The sequence below is a fragment of the Otolemur garnettii genome, unplaced genomic scaffold, assembly GCF_000181295.1.
Source record: "Otolemur garnettii isolate 467f Iridium unplaced genomic scaffold, OtoGar3 scaffold00054, whole genome shotgun sequence".
Taxonomy (NCBI): domain Eukaryota; kingdom Metazoa; phylum Chordata; class Mammalia; order Primates; family Galagidae; genus Otolemur; species Otolemur garnettii.
In genome coordinates this window covers 3,171,963-3,177,011 of record NW_003852449.1, presented here as the reverse complement: position 1 = coordinate 3,177,011, position 5,049 = coordinate 3,171,963, and positions in this window count along the sequence as shown.

Sequence of the window (5,049 nt, the reverse complement as noted above, 5' to 3'; positions counted from 1 at the left end):
CCAAGCCCAGAAGTTCAAGACCAGCCTGAGCAACATAGCAGGAGCCCATCTCTATAGAAACTAGAAAAATCAGCCTGGTGTGCTGGCGTGCACCTCTAGTCCCAGCTACTCTGTATACTGAGACAGGAGGATTGCTTGAGCCCAGGAATTCCAGGTTACAATGAGGACGCCAGGGCAACAGAGTGAGACCCTGGCTCAAAAAAACAGTCCCACTTGTCTCCCCTTGCCATGTCTGTAACTTTTACTCTGTACGTGAATGCAGTGTACTGATAAACGGGGACGTGGATCACTTCCTGATGCAGGGACTCCCCTAAGCCTATGTCCCTTTGAGCTCTGTTACAGGTTTTGTCTACTTGGGTTTCACACATTCATTCTCTCCCTTGTTTCAGAGTCTCATAGTCTTTTAGGCGGCAAAAGGGCCTACAAAATCTTATCGCCTAAGCCCCTTGTGGTGGTGTGACAAAACTCTGACTCGGTCAAGGGTCACAGCGCACACAGAACAGACCAGGCATCCAGTTTCCCAGCCAAGTAATCCGTGAGCCAAAGCCCCAGCCCCTCCTGTTCCACTTCAAAGCAGGGGTGAGCAGAAAGGAGCCAGAACACTCTCTCAGGCTGCGGGAAGCACCAGCGTGCGCTCTTACTGAGATTTCTGCCTGTTACTGTTTCAAACGCAGAGTGCACAGGAAGGGCTTAGAGACCCCCGTCCCCTTGGCTTAGACGTAGAGCATTGACTTGCTAGTTGGGATTGAGAAGGGCCTTCTTTTAGCCCCTACTTGAAACATCTGGCTGCCACAGGAAAGAAAGGAACAGGGAGAATCGCAGAGGCCGACAGCTGGCCTGCGCCCTTCCCTCTCTTTTCTGGCAGGAGGGGAAAGGTGGTCTCTTACGGGGAGAGGAATGAGAACGCCACAGGCACTGGAGGCTCAGCCACTAGCCCCGACTCCCGCCTGCTCTCACGGAAGCGGCCACCTCGTGGAGAACATCTGGCACCCCACAGCCATTACTTCAGCGCCGTTTTAAAGACTTATTTACACGGAACAGTCTGATTCAGCCTATTGTATTTACAAACCCAGCTTTGTCAGGCCTGAATCATTACTAAGCTAGTCCACAGGCTTTGCCTCTTTTTAGGCTGAGCTGGAGGAGGAAAGCTTGGCCCTCCAGGCTCCAGCTCTGCAGATCCTTGTTGTGCTTTTTTTTTTCTTCTCCTCTTCTTTCTTTCCTTCTTATTATCGTTTTCTTTTGCTTTTACTGCCCCTCCTTAAGACACACGAAGGGAAAAATCTAATTGGGAACAGTGCTGGTATTTTGCTGAATACTGTGCGACTGCTGAAGAGATGTCACCTCATGCTGACCGTAGACGTTTGCATTTTGGAGCCTACGCAGAGACCCACAGGTAGCTGCCAGAGGATGGGAGCCTGGCTGCGGCCCTCAGCGGCCTTTTTCCTTCATGGTTTTGACAGAGGAAGGAGAGGAAGGAATTTAAGGCATACATGATCAGTTTTTTGTATCTGACTAACCAAGGGCTGGGAAAGGCAACTGTCCTGTGTGAAGGCCTGTCACCTGCCATCAGGACAGCAGCTCAGGAGCACCTCAGGGCCGACCCCCACTTCACAGTTTTCATTTCTGTGCCAGTGCCCAAGCTGTCGTTCTGAAGCTCCAATGTCCTTCAGGCATTGAGGCCATCGTGGCTAATTCACACTTGGCAACCACCTTTGCCAATTTAAAATCAATTTCTCTCAACTCTACCCATAATATTTACACGATGAATGAAGACTTATGGAGAGATTAAAAGGAAGAAAAAATTAAATAGATCTTTTTTAAATAGCATGTTTCTTTTTTTGATGTCATTTAAACATGTCTATCTAGTAAAATTTACTTTTTTGACTACTGTTTAGTCAAAACTAATGATCACAACCACCACAACCAAGACACAGGACGGTTCCAGCTCCTGAAAACATTCCCTCACGCTCCCACTCTCCTCACCGCACCTCCAATCTCTGGCTACCACTAAGCATCTGTCCTCCGCCCCATAAAGGTACCTGTAAGCGGTGTCTTTTCCAGAACGCCATATAAATGGCATCTAGCCTTTTGAGTGTGGTTTCTCCCACATAGCATCATGCGTTTGAGATTCTACCGCCCCACTCCCATTGTTGCTGATATCAGCTCTGTGTTCCTCTTCCCTGCTGGGCAGGACTCTGTTTTATGGGTGCGACACGGTTTGTTTATTCCCCCACCAGCTGAAGGGCTCTGTTGTCCAGATATCAGTTCTTATGAATCAATCAGTTACAAACATTTGTATACAGATCTTTGTGTGAAGATAAGTTTTATCTTTCTCTTTTTCTAGCAGTGGAATTCCTGGGTCATATGCTAAGTGTTTGCTTGACTCACCAGACTGTTTTCCAGAGGGGCTTCACCATTTCCCATTCACGCTAGCAACGTATACATGTTCCAATTTCTCCACATCCTCTCCAACATTTGGTGTTACCATTATTTTTCACTTTAGCCATGATAAGTGTGTACTAGTATCTCACTGGAATTTTAATTTGTGTTTCTCTAACTCTTAATGGTATAGAACATATTTTCATATAATTATTTGCTATGTGTATATCTATATATATATATATTTTTTTTTTTTTTTTTGAGACAGAGCCTCAAGCTGTCCCCCTGGGTAGAGTACTGTGGCATCACAGCTCACAGCAACCTCCAACTCCTGGGCTTAAGTGAGTCTCCTGCCTCAGCCTCCCAAGTAGCTGGGACCACAGATGCCCACCACAGCGCCCGGCTATTTTTTGGTTGCAGCCGTCATTGTTGTTTGGCGGGCCCGGGCTGGATTCAAACCTGCCACCTTAGGTGTATGTGGCTGGTGCATTAGCCACTTGAGCCACAGGTGCCAAGCCACATTTTTTAAATTATTTTATTTCAAACATGACACATACTTGTTATTAAAAAATTAACATAGAAATATGTCATATAGTACTGAGGTTTTCCATAATAATTTTAGTTTGTAGATATAGCTACTAATAACAACTTAATGTGTATTCCCTCCTATTTTCTCCATGGAGATACTGTCTATGGCCATGCCACCCTGCACACACCCGATCTTGTCTGATCTCAGAAGCTAAGCAGGGTCAGGCCTGGTTAGAACTTGGATGGGAGTCCATGTAGATACATACGTAAATTTTTTAAATAATGGGATTTTATACATACCATTGAAAATACGCTTTTATTACTTAACAATGATCTTTTATCAGTATCTTTCATGTCAGTACTATATAGATCTATATAATCAACCCTCATTTTTTCTGACTTCGTGGTATTCAGATATATGCTTTATTTGCCTATTATGTTTTCTAGTAGAATATAAGTCTATTTTTTAGGTTTAAAAAGACACATTTTGACAGTTCTATATGTTTCAACATAATAGCAATTATATTTTAGTATATTCTAGTGAAAGTCTGAAGCTATATAAACTTCACAATGAATTATACATTGTACTTCCCTGGCTTTGAACTGAAAATTATGTTGCAGCATAATTTTAGGACAATTATGGACAATTAAGGACAATTCTAGAAAGATAAAACCAGTCTAATTATGTGGAAATAGGAAACAAGTTCTAGTTAATTTCATGTTATAATCTTAAGAAATTTGGAGGCTGAGCACAGTGGCTCACATCTATAATTCCAGCACTTTGGGAGGCTGAGGAAGATGGATCACTTGAGCTTAGGAGTTTGATTCCAGCATGAGCAAGAGGGAGACCCTGTCTCTACAAAAAATAAATAAATAAATACACACACACATACACACACACACGCACATATATATATATAAACTAGACAGCCATAGTGGCACATGCCCGTAGTCACAGCTACTTAGGAGGCTGGGGCAACAGAATTGCTCAAACCCAAGAGTTTGAGGTTGCTGTGAGCTATGATGCCAGAGCACTCTACCCAGGGCCACAGAGTGAAACTATGTCAAGAAAAGAGAAGAGAAGGCAGTGCCTGTGGCTCAGTCGGTAGGGCACCAGCCCCATATACCGAGGATGGTGGGTTCAAACCGGGCCCTGGCCAAACTGCAACAAAAAAATAGCCGGGCATTGTGGTGGACGCCTGTAGTCCCAGCTACTCAGAAGGTTGAGGCAAGAGAATTGCCTAAGCCCAAGAGCTGGAGGTTGCTGTGAGCTGTGATGCCACAGCACTCTACTGAGGGTGATAAAGTGAGACTCTGTCTCTAAAAAAAAAGAGAGAGAGAGAGAGAAGAGAAGAGAAGTGAACCAAAACTAACTTTGAGTATGGGTAGCTGCTGTATCATAAGAAACAGCAAGACAATCCAGGAATTTATGGCACTATTACTGCTCCCCAGGGTTTGCCACATTAAACAAATGAATTCTGGTCTGAACCTTCAGTCATGTCATTTAGAGGCAATTCCTGTCTGCATCAATCACTCCTATTGACTCATAATATTCTCATGGGAGTTAAAGGACTATCAGTGTCCTCTTTTTGATTTATTTGGTTCTTAACCTTAGGCCCCCATGCTTACTTAAACTAAGAGAGATAAAGGGGAAATACTGGCAACATGCTCCTTCTTAAGTAGAGGATTCTTTTGGTCCTTTTAGCCGTAAATAGGCACATTTAATCCTCGAAGGCCATACGGAGGGAAGAAGAGGAAAGGAAATATCAGAGACCTTAGTGAGTATTTCCTCTCTCTCTCCCCCCTCTCTTAAGAGTATTTTGTCTTTTGATTTTCTAAGCAAATCTTTTGCAGCTGCTCAGTTCTCTCTTCGTGCCAAGGACCCTTTGTTTATACTAAGTGCACCCAAAGAATTCTTACACAAGTTGTACGACTTAAGGTCTTTTGCAAGCCTCAGACGCCGTCACTTCCGTGGAGAAACAGAACCATTCTTTTCTTTCTCAACATTCCTTCTGGTCAAAGGAGAGTGTAGAGGATTTAATTCCTTAAATAGCTTCTTACCCCAATAGTGCTTGTGATTTGTAAGTATCAGTATCTCAGGAAACTTTATGAAGCCTGTGGCTGGACACACCCATCATTTCC